The 25,765-nt window shown below is 41.2% G+C and overlaps 1 protein-coding gene across 5 annotated transcripts in view; it reads right to left on the bottom strand.

Annotated features, from left to right (window-relative positions):
* Positions 1–25,765, bottom strand: part of LOC105201865 (Krueppel-like factor 7) — a 328,039-nt gene that overhangs the window by 283,195 nt on the left and 19,079 nt on the right. Inside the window, exon 2 of one of the 5 annotated variants that reach the window (XM_039453312.1) lies at positions 5,862–5,940. The exons of the other annotated variants lie outside the window; for them this stretch is intronic. The gene's annotated coding sequence lies outside the window, so the exon portion shown is untranslated. The remainder of the gene's footprint in view (positions 1–5,861; positions 5,941–25,765) is intronic. 5 annotated transcript variants of the gene reach the window in all.

Consider the following 25,765-nt stretch of genomic DNA (forward strand, 5'->3'; position numbering starts at 1 on the left):
TTGGATTCTACCACGTTGCTCACGGCCGCGTCCCTACAGCTACCGCTCTCTCCGTCTCCAGCCCCTCGCGAGCCCCTGTCTCACTCTAACACGCAAACTCCATTAGGGGGTCCTGACACTCGCGGGGAATACCATATTATGACACCGGAGGGCTTAAGGAAGAAACGTAGAACGCGCGGATGGAAGGAAACGCATGAGAGACGAAGGAAGCAAAGGTGCCCGAAGAAGAGCGAATAAAAAAGCGAAGAATAGGGATGAACGCGGTAAGGAGGGAGGGAGAGAGAGAGAGACGAGAGGGATATGATGTCCTGCCTAGGGATATGATGTCCTGCCTGGAAACGGAGGTTTTCCCTTCTGACGGCCTCACTTAAGCGAGGAATTATAAATATATCCTTTTTGCAGATCGTGCTGGATACGCTGGATACAAGTGCACTACGCGCTCAGGAGGATATTGCATCAGATATTTAAAACATATTCCTACCTCCAGAGAGTATCTCGTTTTGTTACAATTTTTTTGTTTGCAATCGTTTTTGTTAGTTAACAATTTCGCCGTGCACTAGCTTCGCATTCATATTTCACAACCAGCATGGTTTTTGCAGATTGTCTCGAATGGATGCACTATGTCAAATTCGCAAGCATCCTCCAATAAAGTATGTGCATATGAAGAATAGTCACAACTAAAGCTATTCCTTTCCACGATAAGCTAAAAATCTGATCGAGATAATAGATATCTCGTCGAGATACCATCCATATCTTCATTGATCTTCGTAAAAGTCATAACCGTGGTATGCCGAGTTACGTCGCGAGACGATACGTAGTATTATCAAATACCGAGCGATAATATATCTATAAACGCGCAACACATTAATCGCGCAAGGTATCCCGCTGTTCGAAAGCTGGCTTTATTTTATTCACAACATCTTTTCATCGTATTCGCTAAACTGTAAAGGAACGAAACGCGCGCGAGAGGATTTTAAGCTTACATTATGCTTCGAAGGCCCGCCCAAGAACCGCGCCGGAATATATCCTTCTACCGTTTCGCGAGACCCCTGACGGTGTCGTAACTTTTCAATATTTTTCTCTTTTTTCTTTTATCTACTGAATATACCGACCAAACATGGGCGACGTGCGACCAGCGTGCGCAAGCGCGCGCGCGTCTGGAAACGCTTAGATAAAAACCAACTCTTTCATCCGGTTACGGACTTTTATAGTGAATCTTATCAGCGTGCCCGTGTCATCGAATGTGTCACATGCAGTCGGGAACATTCAATATTACATGTACTTATTTATTAACGTTATTTTTTCTTAAGAGTTTCGGAAATAACGCTAATTTAGGTCAACCCGGATTATTCATTCGTGGAATGTTCGAGCGATAGTTAAACTTTATGAAATTTTGAAAAGAGATAAAATTTTATAAAAATCAATTATTGCTCGACTATTTCAAGAATGAACAATCTGATTTGACCTAAATTAGCGTCATTCACGAAACTATCAAGACAAAAAAAAATAACGCCAATGCGTTGGACTCTCGAAAGAAGGTATTCTTTATACAAGAATTATAAAGTCACAATAGTGACGGAAGTGGATTGAAAATAGCAATTCTAATCTCGACGTCGGCACCTTCCTCGATCCGAGGACGGCGGAAGTGGTCGAGATGCCTGGCACCACAATTTCGTTTCGTATCTTCCGCTTGGTGCGCCGTCGCTCGCGCGGTTCGTGACTAGAACCGACAAGGAAAGGAAAATTTCATGAATTGAAGCACGACGAGTGCGCCGCCTCCGTCAAGCGAACCGCGCGCGCCGCGACGCGACGGGGAAGAAGAGGAAAATCGATAGCGCGCGCGTCTCAGCCTCTCCTCGAGAATTTCTTGCGATCGCTCGTCGAACTCTCACCTCCGACCGCCGCCTGCACCGCCCCCGTCTACCTACCATCGACGGCTCTCAACTTATCCCCCGCGCCGCGCCGCGCCGCCTTCAGACTCGATCCATAACGGTTTTTGCCCGAAGCCCCCGTCGAGGCAAAATAGTTGGAAAGCCTCGGGTCATCCATCAAAGTAACGCGATTCTCGTCGACCCCGCTCGTAAGATTCGCCGACCTCCGCTTAGCCCTCGCGAACCCAATGACGATGAAGGTCTTAGTCTAACTCTCGGCCAGCACATACGATCGCGCAATACGATCTCACGACGATAACCGCCCCACGTGTGACATAATATCTCTGGCAACGTAATATTCCAAGGTCGAGTGAATAGTAAGGTCGATAAACGTTTCGTCTCGGTCTCCTCTCACTTTGTTACGTAATTTAGTGTACTCCCGTGCCCCCCGTTACATCGTCGATAGTCCGCCGCGCCGCAACGTCGAGAGCTCGCTTGCTCGCTCTTTCCCCTAATGGATCGAGAGCGCGCATATATCTAGTCGACGGGATATCCAAACGCATCAGAGGTCGAGATCCGTCCGTGCACCGAAAATAGAACGAAAATGGGAAATATCTACCCTTGCCTGAACGTTAGAGACCAACTATCCCGGCCGCCGAACGTTATCCCAACCTCGCAGGCGTAACTAACGCTTTCCGTTACCCACCCGATAACTGGTTCACCGTCGATTTACGAGGTTTTAGCCGTTCTTAGAAGACCGATGGCAAGACAGGCTCGCGAGAGAAGGAAGAATCGAGAGGGCGAACGAGAGAGAAAGGCAACGTTTATCTCTTACGCTCCATCGTTTTCCGCTCGTTGCTTTTCGGGCAGCGAAAAATCACAGGCAACACGCGAATCTCGCGAATCTCCACCAACGGAGAGATAGAGCCGTGAATTGCATTTCTCTTTAGCGCTTTAGCGACCGGCTCTTCCTCCACGGGTAATGAGATCGTTATAGTCGTACGATTCTCTCCGACCGCTCTATTTCACGTATCGTCGAAGAACACGGGTCACGCGCGAGGATCGGCGCAAGGACGTCGCGTAATTAAATGATAAGGATCAAAGGGAAGAGCTACTCCGGTTTAAACTTTCGCCCATAAAAGCTTCCACGTGATCCAAGAACAGCGCGACAATACGACAGAATAACAATGAGAAAGAGAGAGAGAGAGAGAGAGAGAGAGACAGAGAGAGAGAGAGAGAGGAAACTTGCCGTACATCGAACACTTATTAGAGCGAAACGTTGTTATCGGAGTTACTTGACGCGGTACCTTCGTCGGGGAATGACATTGCATCTATCGTGTGTGCTAGACGTCTATTTGTACACGTCTCACGCAACGATCGGTAACGATCGACAACTGCGTCGATACGTTACGGTACTTTCCAGTTACAGCACATTTTCCTCTGCGCTTGACGAGCTAACATTGATAATTATAGCTTCTAATGATTCACATTTGTAATAATTTTTATGTTTGCGAAAAGCGAAATAGCAATACATAAAAGAGTATCAATATTAAAAATTATTAAAATCAATATATTAATTATTAATATTACCTAGATATTTATTATTAATATTAATTTAAATGAAAATATTTGCTGTTTGAACGAAATAAATTGAAAACAATGAAAATTTGCTCATCTTACACATATGGCGTATTTTCGTTATATTGTTAATCAATCGGTAATCAACATAAAAATTGACATGTATGTATGTACATACATTGTACTATAAAAAAATAAAAAAATATGTTATAAATAATATGTACATACTAAAACATATATACATAAATATTTACTTACATATATTTACATATAAAAATATACATACTTATTTGTGTAAATTTATATAAAATTAAATATATATGAATATAAATAACAAGACGTATATTTCAGATGTTGTAAAACGATATAGATTTCAATGCGTGTGCAAACAAAAAATGAAATTTTTTGGTTTTCTCTGCACATATGAGGAAGCAAAACAAGATGTAGCAAATCGAGCAGGTGCGCTCAGGAACCATGACATGGATGGAAAAACCGACTTCCTCCTGCGCGTTAGGAAGCTCGTCTTCATTATCCTCCCGACAACCCTCCTTAGATTCGCGATCGTATATAACAAGAAGCGTCAGCCAAATTTTCAAGGTTGGTTTCGCAGCAGCAAAGAATAATGAGTTCACGTTCTCACGCTTGCACTTCTCGATATTTGACTTTCCAATTAACGCGCCTGTTCAATTCACTTGATCCGAAATAACAAATAAGAGAAGACTCCACGATGCGTGCGAATACGAGGGAATGGCGATTACGCGCGGCGCGATTTATTACTCAATTTGTCTGGGAAGCGTCGTTTTTTCCAACGCCAATATGGCCTGGGAAGTGATCGCTGTAATTATTTTTCAAGGACTCGGTACGGTAGAAAGCACGAAGGTCCGTTGCGAGAACCGCAACGGCGATGATAATAATGAAACCAACGCGGGACGCCTCGTCGTCGCTGCCGTTAAATATCAGAAAACGAGAGAATTCTCGCGTGGAGTGAATTGCGTGCTTGGAAAAGACTCGCACGGAGGACAGAGGGAGAACTAATACGGCATGAGTACCACCTCCTTATTCGTCGAGAATTGATTGCGCGTTGTAACGTCGTCGAGGAGCCGCGTAACGCGTTGTCTTTAGTATCTACACGTTAATTGAATTTCTGTTACGTAAAAAAGAAGACAGCTAAATTGACAGATTTATTTATCTCATTCTAAACTGATTATCACTTAGCAAACGTTTAAAAATGCTTAAAATATCATCAGATTATATTTGTTACCTACTTTTTTTCGTTTAAGTTTTTATTACGTCGCGTCAGTTAAAACGACGTACTAAAATGGAGTAAATGACTCATTTACGTTTATTTTTAGATATTATACATGCTGGAAAAGACCACGATATGAACACACGACGCGGAAAGAAAAGAGATCAAATAACCGTGCGCTAAATAATATCATTAAAACATTATTCGATAAAATCAACATCTGAGGATAACCATTTTGAGATACAAATGAGTCGTCCATCATCATTTACTGTGTTTATAATCAAGTGTTAAATATCAACATCCGATTTCTAGGAAGAGAATATACAAGTAAAAAAATTTAGAGAATTATTATTAATATCATCTTTTTTCCAATCTTAATATAAATAAAATACACATAAAAAATGATAATTCTAATCAGGTAACTGCTAATCAACCGTATATTTATATTTTTTGACTAACATTTCTATTAGAATGTTTTGATTCGTTTTTAAAATAATCTTCCGATTTTTCTCGTGCAGTAAATAATGAGAATAAATATCTCTGTCACTCAAAAATATTAATTTCGTGCATCTTATACACGAAACAGTATTGGAAAGAATTGACAACGGAAAAGTGAGAAAGGTCTTGTTGTTAACCGATATTTACAAACTTCGAGGCACATCGACGACAGGGTGCATCGAAGGTAGCATCGTGGTTAACCTGCATCGAAGATAGGCCTTAACGACCTGCATTTGCCTACGTAATGGCGGTTACGTCTCACTGATAATTTCCGATAAGTGCTCGACCGCGTTAACTAGAGCAATCACCAGAAGCCTCTATCTCCTTGTTGTGGTACTTGCCATCAGTATCGTGATAACAACGATAGCAACGATCTACGTTGTAAAGATACTAAACTATCTAAAGACAATATTTAATAATAAATAAAAATTATGTAAATTATACCATAAAATTATTTATTATTTTTTATTGCTTTCTAGTTGACTATTAATATTGTATTTATCCATTTTTTTCAATTCTAATTTTAGTTTATTATATACTTTTCCTTTCTTTATAATAAAATTTTTTATATTCTGAGCCTTAAATCGAAACTTTAATATATATAAAACTTGAAAAAAAAAAACAAATTGGAAAATTCAGTATACTTATATTGTATACTTAAAATTTACCGACAACTGTAGATACATCCGCAGAAATGTGTTATCGTTGAAGTCACGTAGTTGCATCCTTCTAGATGATCTTTCTTACCTGAAACACATAAAAAAAAAAAGAATTGGTTATCTTCGAGTGAATTTTAATTATTGCTTCTTGATAAAATTTTCAAGAAAAATTTACAACAAACAACGTATTTCTACGTATCTTACAAGATCTCTAAAGAGGAATAATCAGTGCATGTGAAATGTTAATTATACAAAAGAATTGGATCGAGTAATGAAACGCAAAAATAAAACAACGTTTCGACGGAACGATGTAAAAAGTCGATGCCCTACGAGTTAATCAATTTCACGGCCGATTGGAAAAGCAACGACGGAAGCGGCCGGTGCGCGCGCGCGGGTTTATAAATAATCGCGATGCCGCCCCGCGTGCGTTTGCCGGAGTATAACGGACGGCCGCGCGTGTTCGCAGCGTTAATAACGGTAAGTAACGTGGAGCGTGGCAAGAAAGACAGGGATGAATACGCCGCGGAACTCGTGACTGATGGCGGTTCCCGCGATCCACTTTGTCAGCCGCACCGCCATAGCGAAACTGCTCGCTTCGCTCTGAGGCAACAAAGTACGAGAGGCAACAAAGTGCGAAGCAACAACAAAGTATACACGCGCGACACATTACTCGCCGCGGCACTCTCTTTCATCCAGAAGAATCCTGAGATCTCGACGCTGCTCGATTTGTCAAACTCGTCCCGGTGGCCTGCGACCGCGACCGTTCGAAATCTCGAACGAAGCGCCAAAATGCATATCCAGCAATTACTGACCGTGACACGGCTATAAATCGGATCTGGCTTTTAAGTAGATGTGGTGTAACTTCGACCTCGGATCTCTTCGCATTTTACATTTTATCCCGATTACTACGATCCGCTTTATTAACTCGCACCGTTTCAACTCTCTATTTGCATCAACAGTCTGGAGAAGCTTAGCTTTAATGATCTATTTTTTTTTCATTCTACAGTAGAGTAACATAATTTACTTAAAGTCAAGCTTAAACATTATATACATGCATTTATCAGTTTTATACTGAAAAAAAACTCCCTAGATTTAGATATATTTAGACTAGATTAGATATCAAATAATTTAAAAATATAGAAAATTTAGAATGCAACTTCAGGCGATTAGGTAGCGTCGACGCGGCAATTCCAATTTTCAAGTGAAGACTGTATAATTCTGTCCCCGAAACATTCACAAATCCGCAGTCACGTTTTCCTTGTCGGCAAGCATAATAGAGTTATTACATTCTCCGTCTAATTAATCGTCGTGCAATTACGTTTTTATATGCTTTTCACACAGGCTATTCCAGGACATTACAAAGCATAGGCTGTCAGAGTAAATCCAGCTGAGGTGTTTAAATCTTTTTTCGGAGTAGTAGAGGAAATAATTTTTCAACGTTTCAATTAAGCGAAAGAAGTCGTTGAGTGACGGTGCTTAATTGAAATAAAATCGACGAGCGGCCAGCGTCGAAATTGAATTTTTGTCTCAAACAAAGATTGACGGCGCCATGAATAAACGACATTTGCCAACGAAATGCGTGTAAGCGGAGCTGTTTAATTGCCAAAATATCATTGTGCATCCCTCGCGTAGGGAGTCGCACGACGCGACGACGGTACGGCATGAGCGGAAAGTTAGGGGAGAGGGCACAGTTGCAAAGTCGAGGAAAACTTTGCCGAGGCGAGTCGGCTCGCTCCTTCGTCAGTAATTGTCTCGATCCATTTCCGGCGGCAGAGCAAGTGCGCCCGGGCTCGCTCGCTCGTTATACGGCGGCAGCATCGATTATTCCCAATTATAATAACAAATGCAAATCAGGAATAACGACTCGGAAGCCCGGCAATAAAGTTTCCCCAGGCGCTCGTTCGTGCCACTCGTGTACGAGCGCTATCGGGATACCTGCACTCCTTCCGTTTCCCCGTTCCGGAAACGGCCGTATCGATGAATCCACCATTACCATTATAACAAACAAATTAAACCAAGGGCGAGCGAGCGCGAGAGTTTTTCTTCATTTTTTCCAGCGCATCCCGCGCCACGCTCGAAAAGAACGTGATCTTCGATCGCGACGGTAAAAATTGAGTAAAAATTGATCATGCAACGCGACAGCAATGCGATCATAGTAATCGGTAATACACAACGCGTCAATCACGAAGGGATCAATTAAGCAGCTCCAACTATGCCCGTGCCATCGACAATCTGCCCACACACGAATAATTAATCAGGTTTCGATCGTATCAGACGCGCAATCACTGCGCCGGCGGTCATAACCAGCGCGTTGCGGTCGCGCGACGTGAGTTTTATAATTAACGAAAGCAAGATTTTATTATGCAAAACGGGACCGTCCCAATTTTCAGAGAGTTTTACGGCCGGTGACGATTGATCGAGCTACCCGGTAATTACGCTTAATTATGAGACCCCACTTCGGCGATTGCCCTGAAAATAACCTTCCCTAAAAAGTAATTGCCTTGCTCATGAAATTTTTACAGCAACATTTTATTATGCAAAATGCAAATGCAAATGCATCGGAGACTACCTACTCGTTATTCTCGCAACAGAGAAGCCACAGATGCTCCATGAATGTGCGATTCGCGCGAAATATTATGTGGAATAATAACAATGAGCTTTGAATAATACGACGAGGCTTCAAATAGACAAGAATAGATAAGAATTAATCCTAAAATGCAAAACGATAAAGTCGAAATTATAAAGCATCGAAGACACGCTAGCATTTAATTATTGTACATTTATCAAAACTGCATAAGATATTCATTGCAGCAAGATATATATCATACAATAAAAACAAATAACGTAAAGAAAACGAAGCTGAATATGATGAAATAAAACAAGAAGTGTAATTTTCTTCACTTGCTTTATCATGTTTGGAGCAATATCCGAAGGTAGAGCCACACGATGGAAAATTGCGAAGCGCGGGGACGGATGGGCAGCACGACGATTACTGCGAGTAATCGCGATAATCGTCACGGGACCTGCTGCTGGAGTCACGACACCGACCGAGCCTGCCGATGGTCGAACCAAACTGAATATTCATTAGCGATGATAATGCCACACGATCCTTACCCTCTCTCCACTCTGTTTCCCGTTGCAGCAAGCTCTCGGACCGACAAAACCCCTTCTCCTCTCTGTCCTTTCCTCTCTTCCCCCCTCTCTCTTACTCCTATACATTTCGCATCTTTCGCTTTTGCTCCATCTCTGCGACTACTGTTTCGTTGCAACGCGATGCACACACTGTGTATCTGTGTACGTGTGTGTGTGTGTGTGTGTGTGTGTGTGTGTGTGTGTGTGTGTGTGTGTGTGTGTGTGTGTGTGTGTGTGTGTGTGTGTGTGTGTGTGTGTGATATCGCGTATGCGCGCTCTATCCGTTCCCTTCCAACAAAACGGTGCACCAGCTTTGAATACGGGACTGATTATTATTCAGAAAGTATAGCGCTCCGACCGGCTGCAAACCGGAGAGGGGTACCGGGCGAATCTAACTCGATTACGTCCTCGCATAACTCGGGGTGAAACACCCCGGTCGCCTCAGGGCAACTACAACGTGGGGCGTCGGTTCTCTTTGAGAGGTTACCCCCTGTGTCGCGTTCCACCTACGCGCCGAGAAATCGCGATAAGTCGCTCTACTGTGACGAGAAGTTAAGCGGTAATGAGAACGTCGCGAGGAACATTATTTCAAGTACAGTGCAACTATCGAATATGAATCAAGGGGACAGAACTTAATTCCGTTAATTCCGCAGAGCTCATTTTTACGCAGGTTTGCTGAAATTGTTTTTACCGGGGATTCGAAATCGCTGTGTATAATATCAGCGAGTTCAGATTTCGCATAACGCGACCATGTGAAAATATAAGCCCCATGTTTATTCGCGATAATGGAAATGCGAGGATTAATGCGTTGGTTTTATAGATTCAAAATCAAAACTCCATAAAATTAGAACAGTTTCAATTTTTGATTTATACAAAATGCTGACAAAATATTTTGTGGGAGAAAACAATAATAAAGAAAAACCAATATTAAAATTGATTTGACCATGTACTTTATATCATTACTTAAGCGTTTGATAGCGTTATATAAAAAAAAAAAACATTTAGTAAAGAAATGTGATGAAAAAAAGCATATATACACAATTTCAATGATTCAAGTTTGTTTAGATTTTTAACTTAAAATTACGTTGTGCACGTGTAAATTACCTCTGATTTTTTACAAACTACTTATTTTATGTATGCAAATTTTTGGACTTTTACCGTATAAAAAATAGATCCATAAATTAATTCACAAGTTATTTGTTTCAAGTTAAATTAGTGGAATAAAACAAACAAAAATTTTTTTAATAAACTGTTGTTTGTTATTTGTTAATCTTACATACATGTAAAAAATAAATTCAGCATTGATTCGCACGCTATTCCTGCTTCACGTTAAATTAATGGAATGAAAAAAACAAAGATTTTTATAGTAAACAACAGACTGCTGTTTGTTAATCCAACTCAAACGATGTTCGAGCGTCAGAAATAAATATTATTTGCTCAAATGCTACTGTTAAATACTGGTTACAAGAGAACAAATATCTCTGACTAAAGAAAGAGAATGAGTCAAAATCGTGGCAGTTAGTTCAACAAAGATTACTATTCTTGCACTTCTGACCGTCGCGAGATTGGCGGAAATGACTACAGTGGTGCTTAGCAATCGACGATGAATCACGACTACATTGAATCACGAGTGATAATTGTGATGAAAAAATACAAGAAAATACAAAAGTCATGATAAAAGAAATTATTTTATGAAATAAGTGATTATTTGCAGCGTATAAAAGCATATAAAAAGTCATTAGCCTTAACTGGCTACATACGTGCCAAGTGTAATAATAAGTACTAAAAAACAATGTTTTTTTTTCATTTCTTAATTAAATCGATACTTTATGTAATGTGTTTCAATGTGCACATATTGTTTAAGGAAAAATAAAATTGCGTATCATCATGATGAGGTTTTTAAAAAAAAGTAAACATCTACATTTATCCGTTTCCTCTTCAAATGAAAAATCGATAAAAAAAAGATGAAATAATTATATGGCGATAAAATTGATTTCGTGACACGTTTAATATTTCACGGCTTGAGATAGCGTGTGGTATAGATGCAGTATTACAGATAAACACGTGTGTGGTCATCGAAATGCAATCAGTCAGACACAAGGTTCGTAGTCATGTCAAAATGAAAGAAATGAGATCTTTCGAAAGAAGAAGCAGTCTTTTTTTTCGCTCTTTCGCGAAGGCGACGCAACCGATGAGAAGTGGAGCGAAGCATGAATTCCGTACACGGAAATTTATGTCGTTAGTGTAGAAAGTGGAGGACACGCGTGCGCGTGAAAATAAAGAATGCACGCGTGCGAAGGGAGACTTGCACGCGCGTGCACGTGCACGCAGTCGATTCCACTACAACTACAAAGTACGACACAACGACGCGGTTCGGAGGCGTGTTCGACCTAAATACGTGTAGCAACTTCGCCTTCCAAAAATGTCCTTCCATCGCGCAGAAAAACGTAAGCTCCGGAGAGAAACAGTTCCGCAACAGCGGTGCAAACGCTCCCATAAATCGCTCGTGTTCTCGCCGTGAAATTATCTGGATTTTTGGAGCTTCACGGTGACAAGGAAATTCCAAGATTTCCTCGCGACCTCGCTCGGGGTGCTCTCGGTGCCCTACCATTCCATTTTCATTCCCTCACAGTCGGCAAACCGATGAGGAAAGACAAGGCTCTTTCGCTCTCTCGCGCGTATATCCTTTCTACGTGCAAGCACTCCGGCAAAAATTGAGCGAATTCTCGACGCGCCGACGAAACTTCTCGTGAAAAGAGAGGCAGCCTGCGTGCGTGCGTGTGAATTTAGACCGGCTATGTTTCATTTAACTGGCCGCGGCCTTACAAATTGACTCTTCCGCCGTCTGACTCGAGAATAAGTAAAGTTGCCTGAAGTACAACACGGCAGACTTTAGCAAGATACGATAAAAATTTGTTTAAGAATTTTTAATGAAATACCATAGCAAGCCGTTCGACGGCTGAAGCGCGTGAGTCGTCTTGAATTTAATAATCGCATTGCTGTTTGTTTCTTAACAGTAAGAATGATATAAGCGCAACAAATATCCGAAGAACTCCCCAAACAATTTAAATTTCACGATGTAATCAACAGTGTAAGGGCGCAGCTGAACCTGAAACTTGTACTCGCAAGAAGTAGTTCATACTGCGTTATATAACAATGGAATATTACCAATTGAAATAATTGCTATTATTGTGGATGCGAAGAATACGTAAGTATAAAATATATAAGTAGCGTATAATCTCTATTCTTATTAATATACTCTGTATGGATAAATAGATAATTCCGATGTAAAAGAACATCATAGTTGCAGTTAAAAAATCTGGCGCCATTGTCGATCAATCCATCGATTATCAGGTAATGATTGATCGTTTAACCAGATCGCCGAGAAAAAATTCACCGCTACAGGACACAGGCGCCGGGAAAACAAGTGATTGCGTCAACGACGCGATAGTTGTCACAGTAATTGAAACTTCATGCAAGATAACATCGATTTAACGAATTATAACAATAATAATACATAACGCATTTACCGATAGATCTCAATGCACAAACTGTCAAACAAGAATGTAATCAATAGATAGTTAATAGGACACTGTAATGAAAAAAACAATTGATTTCTAGATAACTTGTGTAATCTTACTTTTCACTTTTGTCTCAAAAGTTCGAAAAAGGTCTACAGTCTAAATAAAACGCGGAGAGAATAAAATGGTACGTCGGCAATATTTGCAATATCGTTCCTCGAGTCAGGCACGCGTATCCCCTTTCCCATTTGCATAAAATTGCAGTTACATCTCGGCAGACACGTTTTCCTTTCGTACCGCGCAATACGAATGTCCCGCAAAATTTCTGATAGTAAAGTAGTTCGATCCCCCTTTCACGCAGCGTCAGCAGACAGAAGAATGGAAACGAATAACGAGACACCTTTCGATTCTATTGTACGAGCACATCTCGCGAAATGTTACACGTGTGAACGAACAAAAATATCGCGTTTATATTAAAGAGAAAGTTTTCTATAAGTGGCGTTATATTTCAAAACAATCGTCATACATGTTTTTTTATTTATTCATCGATAGATTGACGAAATATGTTGTCAATAATGTTGTTTATTACTCAACAAATAATTGTACCTGAAAGGTACCTGTAGTTAAATTGTTAATAATTGTATTGTGATGCTTTTCATTACATGTTATTGTATTCCTATACATTTTCATTAATTCTATCTGCAGTTAAATCTGCGGTTAAAGCTTTAAAAAAGAATTAATAAAAACCAAAAACATGTCCAGTGCGAATCTCAATTTTAGTCAAGATAACTCCAAATAAATAATTTGCTTTTTCAAATAAACAAATGCGCGATCTTTTTATTTACGTCATCGATAATTTTATCAATAAGCAGCGCAAGGAAAAATATGAGTCGTGAAGTGACATTTAAACATTACGTTCGAACGATGATTAAGCAATCACTTTTTTTTTTATACGAGATGCGTGTTCAAGGAAAACCTGTTCCCGTGCATTCCTCGCCATTGTCCAACAATATCACGGCAAATGAGGCACGAATCCTAACTTTATTTTCAGACGAGACAAAAGCGGGCTCTACGCCCCTTTTCTTCTATGCTGTTGTGTTTCGTGAAATTAAAATACTTCAATTACACTACTCTCGCCGTTTACGCTCTGAATACAATGATGCGGGATGGTACTCTTCACACAAAATAACAATTGCATAAAAGTACCCTCTAATTTCTTCCATTCTTCGCATATACACGGCAGACTAGCTTCAGGATTCTATTTTCCTAACCAACGGAAAACGCAACTGAGCATAGAAAACATTACGCGAGACATGCTACTTTAAAGTATTATATCAACTTAAACTGTAATGTTGTTGTATGATACATCAAAATTGCTGATTGTGTAATAGTCTACACAGTTTTATAAAATATGCAAATTAATAGCTTAACTAAATACTTGTACGCTTCAGATTTGATGAATCGTAATTGTTATCTGATGTCTTTTAATTCTTCACATATATATATGTCCGTATAAATAAAATGTTTGCATTATGTTAACATCATTCAAAATCTTAATTCAAAAGACAAATGTACTCTCTAAATTCTTTGGAGTGGAATCCCGCTCTAAAAGTGTACAAATCCTGCCAGTTTTAATAAAGAGTGACAGGATTTTCACACTTTTAGAGTGGAATTCCACTCTTTTAGATGAAATTCCACTCCAAAAATTTTAGAGAGTATAGAAAGTTATATATAAAACAATTATTTAGCGATACCCTTTTGCTACCGTTCCTTTTTGAGTCGTTAATCGCTTTAGGTTTTGTTCACGTCTGACAAACAAGCTAATATTATACAGCGAATCGTTTTGTTTGGTAGAACGTAACGTTCCACACTACACGATTACATTACCGAAAGCTCGACGTAAATTAAGCGGGACAGAGTAAGAAGACGAGATGGCAGCAACACGCGGACGTAAATCGTCGCTACGATCGAAGCAGTGTAGCAAGGGTAGCAGGCTTCATGCAAATCTTATCGCCGGTACGAGACCTACGTGGAAGGGTGGAGCAGGCGAAGATGGCAAGAAGATTGGCCTGGGGCCCTGGGAGAGCGCGGTGTCGTTCCTTATCTGCAGCCACGAGCGCATAAATGCATCCTAACGGACGCGTCCGAGAGTCAAGCGCGTCCACGGAGGCCTGTCACACGCTGCATTGGCACGCGAACGCACCTACCTATCCTACGTGATGCACAAGTACAGACACTCGACAATATCCCGACACATATAACACGCACGTATGCCCATAATAGACAAGAGCGCTAGGTGTACGAACGACGAGATGAGGAAAACGGAGGACGACGCCCGCTACATTGTTTCATGAACATAATTTGCACTATCGCGCCGTGCAGCCCGTAAATTCTGGCACGAGTCGCGGTGCTCACCCTCCTCCCCTCTTTCATCCTCCTGGCGGCGACGGCATTTGAATATTTTTAATATGCAGCGCACGAGGTCGGCTAACTAACCTCATATACTATCGCGCTGCATCCCCCTTTCGGTCTCCCTTTATTCACCTACGCGGCTTCTTTCCCTCTTTCTCTATCCCACTTCTTCGTCCCTTGCACGCGCTCGTTCCCTCTAGCAGCTCGCTGCAGCAGCAGCAGCAGCAGCAGCAGCACCACCACCACTACCACCACCACCACCACCACCACCACTACCACCACCATCGCTGGTTAGGTTGACTCTTCTTGCGCGGACCAGAATTCTGGTTACCTTGTCTTCCACGCTTCCTCCTTACAACACGTCGGCTGACCGGAAGCGGTAAAATCACAAATGCAACGCCGTGAATCGCGCGCGCCTGCATCACGCGATGCACCGACCGCGACCAACGAATTCTCTGTGTGTCTCGCTCTCATCCCCCGGACCGGGTTTCCTTGTTCCGGACCGGTCACCGGAATTTTCCTAGCGGTGCGGTACGAGAGAATTATCGCGGCGTTGCAGCACTGCACCGGCGGCGCCGCAACGGTATGTCGGAACAGCACGAAAGAAGAGAGGACAGGACGCAAGGATGCGTGACTGCCACGACAGACGGTTTGCAAGATCATCTTCGTTGGCAAGATACCTTATTCGAAACGAACGCTTTGCTAAATCGATTCTAAACCCTAACAGGAAAGCATACATTGAAAGCTTAATAATTTATAAGAATACTTCAAACAGCTCAAACAGTTTGACGACTCAATTATTTTGTACTCGTAAATATCGATTAACAAGAAAAATTTGGAGAAAAATATTATCAAACATTTGATATCTCACAGGAAAATACATCGTTATAGTACCTCGACACATTAATAAGTACACGTTTATGCATTATTTTTATGCAATTATACGAGAGACTAATGTCGCGTTGAGAGAAACGAAAATGCGCGTAAACGCATAGGAAAAAATTGGTTATTAGCGTAAGTTATATAATAAATGCAATGTTGTGTGATTACTGCATTTCATGAGATAAACCGCTGTCGGATCTCATTTCGAAATATGAAAGTTGAAATAACAAGCGTTATTCTCGCCCCACACATTTGATGATATAATTAAGAAATAAAGTCACGCATACTATACTTTGCTGTTTCATTACGTCTGCATTGCACGAATTATAAATACTTCTTGCGCGTGCAACAATATTTTTGCTCTGTAAGTTATCACAGAAAAGTAAATAATATATCCTCCAAGTTAACTAACGTGCTCGTTATATTTTCCACTGTCTTACTAAAGTTTTCACAACAGTATTACGCGTTACGTTATTACTGCGCAACAAAAGACAAATCCGATATAGCGAGCGTTCCTCGTGTATGTCAGCTAAAACCTTTAAGTCGTTTCACAAAAAAAAATCACGAAGATTACGGAATCAGGATGCTTGCAATATCCATTACTTAGCTTCCGCTAATTCTTGCAAAAATACATGAAAGCCTTGGTGTACGTTTCGTTATAATGTATCATATCTTACAAAAACGCAATAGCACCTTTTATACAATATGTAAAATAAAAATTGTATAAGAGAGAAACAGATACTTTTGTTTTATTTAAAACAGATAGTGGTATCAGCTACAAATAAAAATTAAGTTCCCAGGAATTTAAGTCCTTATCTAAAAGTACAAGTTCTTCGTTCCTCCTTCGTGATTTTTATTTTTCTAAGATATCAAATATGTATTCATATGAACATATTAAGAGTAGAATATAAGAAATAAATGAACGATCAGTAAATCGATTAGCCAGTACAAGAAACAATAAAAAAAACATATTGTTGCAAAAATAGTCCATTGTCGATAAGAACGGTTATGGTCAGAGGAGATGCAAGTTGTCGTAACAAAACCGAGAGAGAGAGAGAGAGAGAGAGAGGGGGTGGGGGAGGCGGGAGGGGGGGTGGAGGGCAAGAGAGAATTCATTAAGGTATGAATAATGCGTCTGCGATGCCAAGGCTGCTGCCGAGAGCACCACCATGCATACCATGGCCTGCCCAAGGCATGGGCGGAGGAGCATGGCTAAAATTAAAGCGAATTCGCTCCCTCCGCAACGTGGCTTCTGGGCGAAAACGTTCCACAGTACCCACGGTCGCCACGTGCTCTTCTTCGAAGAAGAGAAAGAAGGAAGATAACGAAAAAAGAGATCACAGGCGAAAAAGAAGTGAGAAGGGTTCGCCTCGTACCATTCGAGAAATTCAAAGTCGATGGTATAATCCTGCGAAGTATTCATATAGAAAATCAGTTTTTAACATCGCATCTTGAAAATTCCTCTAAAATTATCCTTTAACCATTACCAAAAATCGCCTTGAGCAAATTGTCATGAAACGATAAACGTAAGAGAGCAAATTTTCATGTGCTCCTTAGCCCGGAAAAATAAAGATTCTTATCTTACCATTTTTGGAAAAAAATTATTAAAATTTTTCCATTTAATTTAAATTAAAAAACCATGAAAAAATTATGAAAATCTGATCCTATTTCTCCAACCACCGCAAACAATTTGCACGATATGTTCAGGAATGATGAGTCCCCTATTGAGATGGTTGATCTTATCATGATTGATTCACAAACACACTTCATAAATGTACATGCGATAAATTCGCAAACGTCGCAACGATATCTCGTTGCGTCATAGCACGTCAAGATGCGCCGAAGAGAAGTTTTAGCTTCGCAAATTACGAGATGCCTGATGACACAATCGCACAGTTAGCGAGATGCGATACTTAATGAGCGACGTACCAAGATTTATTTGCGACGAGAGACCACCAACTAGAGGCTACCGATAGGTGAAGAACGTGCCGTGACTGCAACGCGGTATATAGAGATGATTATGGCTCTCCGTGTGTCTCGAAAACACACACGTGCGATTTAATTCGCGCTAAACAAAGCGAATAATGTGCGCGCCAGACGAATTTTATGACCGCCGTGCCGCAAACACGGATGCGTCCCACGGTTGGATTTTTTTTTATCGACAGCGCACGCCTTTTCGGCGAAGAGCAATTTCCGGTGAAGGCTTTTAGGAAGGATTACGATAGTAAAGATTAAAGAAAATGTTATCAAATACACGATATTTTATGAGAAGAAAACCTTGAGAAATTTTTACGAAAAGAACTTTATGTAAGTTAAAACTATATTGATTTAATTAAAATCAAAATAAAGTAATTGCTATTTTGCTAATGACTATTAACATATTACTCATTGATTTGCAGTACTGCCCTAGAATTTTTAAGTCATTGAAAATATAGCCAATATACAAATACATCATAAAATTTGTTTGAAACCGATATTACTAATAGACTATAATAATAAAAATTAATAACAATACTATAGTATTATTACAGTATTATTATATATCGCAAGAAATAAATATATACATATTATCATTATTAATAATATGCGCTGTGTAGTAATTTACCCTTCGACTTTTTCTGTATAAAATAAAAATCAGTTGTGGTAAATATCAATATGTTTCAGTTCATATTTCAGAGAACGTCATATTGATACGTTGCCTTTTACCGCCGTGAAATGTCTACCGAAATATTTATTTATAACACGACGCTCTTCCAACTTGTCACACAAATATTGGAAAATACTTCTCTTCCACAGTCAAGACCAAGTGACAGTCGAAACTCCACTGTATAAGATCGATCTTGCCCGCCAAACCGTACTTTCTCGCGCCCAACAGTTAGAATTTTATTTCCCGCCGGTTACGTAAAACCGCTAGGGCAAAGTGTATTTTTCCAGAAGGATGCTCCGATAGACTCGTCGATAAATCTGTGTAAAAAAAAAAGAGAGAGGCTCTGCGTCACACGCGTGCGCACGCGCTCGTATGAGAATCGCGCACGGCTCGCGAGCGGCGGTAGCTCGAAATACCTAGACCCAGATCCACGTCGACAACGACTGTCTGTAATGCCGGGTTTGTGTATAGGTGGCATGTAGCAGGCATGCACGAGGGTTTTCGAGTATCCGCCGTGGATGTGTGCCAGATGTCTGCCAAAGCCGCAACTGAGGATATGTTGTACGTCGTGGTAGCCAAGAAGACCTAACAACTCTCGCGAAGAAGCCGATGACTGAACGACAGTTGGTATTAACCACACGCGACGAGCGAGATATACGGCTATCGAGGAACCGGAGTATGGCTGTGTTTGTTTGTGTGTGCGCACGTACGGCCTGAGGAGAAAGAAGTTTCGTAAATCTTCGACCACGATATTCTGGAAAATGCCGCGGTTGTGGAAAGATATGCGTCACCGTAGGCATTAAAGGAAGGATAAAGGGGATCGTGATGTCACCAGCCAGCCACGTGACACGAGAACTGGAAATTCTTGAGACAACGCGACGCGTCTCGACGTCGCCGAAGAAACTTACGAAATTTCGAAGCATTCGTATCCGTAAACGTACGGGATAGAGATAAAACCAGAATGCGTGCTCGTGCCGAAATTCAGAATGACGGCTGTCACCCTTTCTCCTTTCGCGAGAATCTTATTAATCTTCCTGATACTTTTTTAAAAAGAAAAGATATTAATGTAGCGTTCACAAAACAAGTTTTTCTTGTAAAAGCGATAAATAATTCAATATAATAGATGTAATAATAGATGTTAACAGCGCCATAAATAAACGTTACTTTAAACTTTAAATCTTTGATTTTAGGAAAGTGTGTTAGAGACGCAAACAAAAATCAAAAATTAATAAAATCAAATCTTCTATTAATTCTTCTAATAAAATTGTTATACGTCTAAATTTCTGGAAACAAAGTATCATGAAACTTTTCAGCGCACATGTACAATTAAAAAACAAAATAATGTAACAAGAAATTTTTACTATAGATTCGTTACATTTAAAATGTTTACACAATAGTTTCATGAGAAAAACGTCATCCGTATTAGTATTAAATATAAATCAATAATCAATTATTTTACAAAGCAACAGAATACGTATCGGAGTGACTATAGAACCAATTTGCTATTAGGAGCTTAAATTCTGGATATAAAGAGGCTGTTAATTCAGTTACGTGAACCATGCGTATCTTCACAGCGATACTTACGCTTCCTACTGGCATTAATTAGCTAATTGACCGAGTCGCGCGGCTAATTGGGCGTCGGGTGACTACGCCTACGAAAATAATAAAGGGTGCAGCCGTGCGTGGGTGATGTTGACAGTAAAACGCAAAAATACCGAAAAAAAAACATCGAGGAGAAACGAGGCGACGAGTGAGGAGTAACCAGATGAAGAAAAAAAAAGGATGAGGCGCGAATCGTGCGTCGTTCACAAAGAAAGAAACGAGCGCGCTAGGCGAGGGGAGAAAAGAACGAAAAGGGAGAATAAAGACACAGCAAAGTCTAAGACGGCGGGTAATATCAACACGAGGAGAAAGAAGAGATCCTGTACTCCAGAAGCAGTCGACGACTTTACTCGAGATATTAATTTCTCGTTAAAACTCGCTCGCCAAGACTCGCCAAGAGGAGGAGACCAAGAAGACTGCTGCCTTGCTTCGAAACGGCACGAAAGAGGAGTCGGAACAGCGGGAAAGAAACGGCGAAGAAGCACGCCGGCAAAACGGACGAGCGAATGGAGACGGCGGCGGCGATGGTGGCGGCAGAGGGGTGAAAAAGAAGGCGGTAGCGACGACGGCGGGAGAAAAGTGCCGTGGAGAAACTCGTTGCGCGTCTCCATGGCGAGGTACCGTCGGCGAAGGCTCCTTGCCATGGTGACGCAAGCGACGATCTCCTTTCTCGCGTCGGGGAAGTAATTACGGCGGGCGAAGCGACAGTCACCTGAGAGCACTTTATCACCGGCCATCGTAATCTGGTGCGCCAGCCGGACAGTTCGGGGTCCCGAGTCGCAACGATGGACAATTTGCAGCACGAACAACGTGCAGTGCGCGCTAGTTTAATGACCGCCTGTACTTTTGTCAGCACCTTGCGGACCTGCTGCCGGTCATTACTAATGTCACCAGATCGTCTCCGTGATACTGCTGGTCCCAAGACTTTGTTTTCAAATCGTTGCCCACGACATAGATCATGCTAAGCTCTTGGATCTCTTTGGCTTCCAGATACGCGAGTCAAATGTACAAATTATTTTTAAAATATAATTATTGTATAAAATATTCGCATAAAAATCTAGAATACATATCTAGAATGTGTCAACAACAATTTGCATATTCCTAATACCTTCCTCTCTTCCTAAGAATTTTAAATAAATTCTTCCTCTTTAGAGAATCAACAATCGACAATTGAATTCTATATTTCTTAAAAATATGTTATTCCGCAACTTATTCAATCGTTATATAATAGTTAATTCGAAAATAGATTCCGCAATTGCTAGTAACATTTAATACTCGCGTGATTAGCAATGCCACGAAAGAATGTAGGGAATAATGACCACGACTCTGCCATAATCGCCGCAGGATGTCACGGCGTATTTCAATTCGCCGCCTTCGCGTTCACGATGTCATTAAGGTCGAGTCGCATTCGTTCGCCGCGGGTTCGCCGCGTTAAAGCGGGATTCGTCGCGCTACGACTTCGTTACCATGACAAACGCATCGCAATAACAATAACCGCTATCGCGGTACTTTCCGCGGCTGAAACGGCTGATTTTACTATCGCTCGTCGTCGTCGCGGCGAGCATTTTTACCGCGTGTGGAACCCGCTCAGACACCGATACAGCGGTCATAATTTATCGCCACCCAGCGTTGGTAGTCCGTGGACCATCGCGAAGAATGACCATCCGGTCGCATAAACGTTAGGGTATTCTCACAAGAAAAAATTAAAGTAAATATAATTGCAACTTTTTTGCGTTTGCCAATTTGCGTCATTTCCGATACATGGAAAGGTATGTCTTTCTATATATATATCTTCAACTCATGGTCATCTTTTTATTGTTACGATCAAACATAGGAAATGTTTTTAGATATTTCCATTGCAGCAAACTTTAAAATTCGTCATTATTATACCGATTCCAAAAATCTCGCATAAACATCTGTGTAACACTTGTTATTACAAGTTGATCTTATCAATACTAACTATTAAATTAATTCCTTCATCTTTTTCTTCTCATTTCTATCGCGATTTATAAGAAATCTATTCGTTTTCTTTTCGCATACAATGTCAAGCTAACTTGCTTTCAAACACGTACCGGGTTGTTCAGAAGTAACCGATTATGCTGGCCTGAATTAGAATATCACAGAATATCATCTGTATTATTTTTTCTTCGATGACAAATTTTTCGATAAAAGGAAGAAAGAAGGGATGTGTGCAAGCACAAGATTATGAAAAACATGGAGAAAGAGGGAAACACTGGGACACAAGAAGAGAACGAAACCCGGGACGAGCGAAGCGCCGGAGCGTATATGCAGCCGGGCGGAAGTACGGAAAACGACGACCGGCCTCTTTTTCCTCCATCCGGTTTGAATTACTATCATCCCGCCGAGCATTGTCTATTGTGGCGGAGAATTATTTTATTATCGCTCGGTCGGTCGGGCTCAAATGTTCCCCCCTAGGAGGGGGCATGCGAGAAGGAGACGAGGATCGGAGAGAGGCGCGGACGGAAAACCGAGAATGCGAAGAATGACCGTGCAGCGCCTGCGATTCCATGATTTATTGATCTCGCGAAGAAAAATCACAAACCCGTCCCGAAAAACCAACGATAATTTATCGGTGATTCATAGAAAGTCAAGAATAATTTATAGACGTCGTTAATTAATTCTTTAATGATACGTTTTAGGAGAATTGTCAGTAAATTTTGACGTCGACATGGCAAAAGGCAAATGCTATTAACGAATTTATCATTCTTGTATCTCACTCGTGCCACACGTAAAATATAAAAAAGATATTTCCATTACCGTGAGAAGAACAAAATATATTTTACTTGAGAATGAAATTCTAGAAAATAATTTCTGTCTCGCTAAAATCTTATATACCAAGCGTTATGTTTCTCGTAATTTTATACTTCGTTGAAATCTTACGCCAAACATTGCGTTTTAAAACCACCAGAAACAACGATAATTTACCGAAGAAAAAAGGCGGACATTTACCTTCGAAGATAAATGGCCGGTATTTTTCGAATCATACGAAAAAACGCGACGGCGGAGAGAGCCACGCGGAGAAAAATATCGTGCTCCGTGCCGCGTGTTTAATTACACCCAGCGATTTTATGATTCCTGGGACGATTTGTAAGGACGTTTTCGCGTAGCTTCGCGCGAGAGGCAGAGGTAGATTATTAGTGAGGTGCTGCAGAAGCACGCCAACACTCGCTATGGTCTCGCATTTTTACGGTATCCACGAGGGAAGCGTGTGCGCGGAAAGGTATCTGACACGGCCTTCTACTAAATGTTTTTTGTGATTTACAGTCGTGTAAAATTACGGCTGCGCATCAATTTCGCCCGGCGGTGTCTGCGGTAATAAAGCTGATACCGCTGTCAGAAGTGCCAAGATGTCCTTGCTAGCAAATTCGCTACTCTGCTCTTAACTCCTTTCTGAATTTATTAAATTACTCAATCATAAATGATAATTGTTGATAGTGCACACGATACTTTGGCAAAGTTGGTTAGACGTTACCTGACTGTTTACATTGTTACTTATCGAGGTAGCGACTGTAACCGTGTCACGGTTATTAATTATACGAGCAATAGTTCTGTCAAAGCTGACACCATGCTGCCTGCTAGTAATTAGATTGCTATCTCGACAAATATACTGTGTTCTGACTTCCTCTCTATATATCACAGACTATATAATAAACAGAGATCTCAGTTACATATGATTCAATACGTTTCAATAATTTGCTCCATAAGTGTAAGCGTGCCGATGTCACGTCGATGTCACGTCGATGTCGCGACATGGGAATCCCGAAGTGCACCGGAAGCCAGTACGTCATACGCTCATCCGGCGCAACTGCATGCCGAGCGATAATAGCTTTAACGAGCATTAAGAGCGCAGCGCTTCGATATTAATTAATGTTGACGCATACGTGCGTGCGCATAAAAATATCCCTTGCGCTATCGTCACTTGTTAAATCGATGGAACCGAAAATATCTGCACGCCAGTCCGGTTCCCGCATTTCCCGTGCGTGCACCGCATTCGACGTCGCCTCGTGCACGCACGCACGCTTGCATGCATGCACGCACACATATACGCACGCACCCACGCACGCACGTACGTACGTACGCACGCCTGCACGAACACGGCGTGCACGATTCCGAATGTGCAGAGCACATGGCAGAAGTGCAGAAACGTAGTAACGAGCTTACGACGCACTGTAACGAAAACATTGTACCGTGTCTACTACCGTATCGATATCACGCGTGTATCGTATTTCCCAGGGGACGATGATCCACGCATGTATGCACGTGTGCATGAACGCACGCGCGTATACTCGCGTGCGTATCAGCCTGCACCAAATTAAACCCCCGTAGCTTCCTATCGCGTTACAACTGTTGTGTCTTTGGCCGCTGCGTTTCGGACGCTCAACGCGAATGAGCATGGTACGATTAATATATCGACATGGGAAACTGAACAAAAGTATAACAGTATCTTATTCGAGAAATAATGTTGGCCGTTGTCATTTTGTTTTTATTTAACGCAATAGTGCACGATAGAAGGAGGAACGGATAATTTAACCTCTATTTCACTCTAACTCTTCACGCATGCACACATAATCCGGTTTTGATTACGTATACGTCATACACGAGTCGTAAACCGAGTGCCGCTATTCATGCATAGGACAACTTCGATAGTAACGTGGAAATATTAATCTGACTGCACGTGAGAGGCACGATCTGTGCCCCTGGGTCTTCTCTTCTGAATGGCGCGCGATGTACGTTGAGTACCGTGATGGAGGAGGCTTTATTATCCCAATTAAATCTAAATGACAGCCAATTCTTGTGTTAAGAGTTAAAAGATGAAAAACATTATAAAATATTCATATAGTAATCCATTTAAAGAATCGAATAAATGCTCGATTGTTTTACCGAGTAAATTATTGCGCCATCTGCATATGCCAATAATTTTCCACCTGTTTAATAAAAACGTCGTTTCGGTTAAAAACAAAAAAAAGATTCCATCTCTTTAGAGCTCGAATTTCTGATGACTCAAGTTACTTTCGTAAAGGTTCAAGTTTCTTCAAAGTTCCGAACAACTGTCGTTCTATATCAATCACCAAGAAACAAGACAGTAAATTGTAGCTAATACAAGAAGTGAATTGCGCTGCAATTTCCTAGAAGTTAAGCCACGAATAAAATTTAATCTCGTTTAACGTAACGGGAAGGCAGCTTATGCAAGAGTCGGTGAGACATTGGCCAAATGTTATTTCAGATGTCAGTAGGTCAGATCGATCAAAACTCAAGTGGCAATATCATTGATATACCGGTTATGCGATACCGGCGCAAGCAGTCATTACGGTATCCGCAAACGCTCACGTGCGTTCGCGTAGTATACGCGGGACAGCTAGCCGCGTACGCCGGCGAGCGATCAATATCTGTTTTCCAACTTCTCGTCTCGATTCCAGCCACTCCATCCGTCCGTGTCGCCGCCGGTGCCGTTGCCACGTATGCGGCGACCATGTATGCAGTTTCCGCCTGACAGACGAAGCTTCCGATGACGAGAATGTTCCACGACGGAGACCCCCATTTAATTTGCGTAATTAGCAACCGGCAGATAACAAAATAGGAGGGATGAAAAATGATAAGTAGCGCTCGATACGCGATACTGCGACTTGAAGAAAATCTCGAAGAAAATGCAATGTATACATACCAATTTTGTCACTGTTCTTCTAAATATTGAATAG

The sequence above is a fragment of the Solenopsis invicta genome, chromosome 9 (assembly GCF_016802725.1).
Source record: "Solenopsis invicta isolate M01_SB chromosome 9, UNIL_Sinv_3.0, whole genome shotgun sequence".
NCBI lineage: Eukaryota > Metazoa > Arthropoda > Insecta > Hymenoptera > Formicidae > Solenopsis > Solenopsis invicta.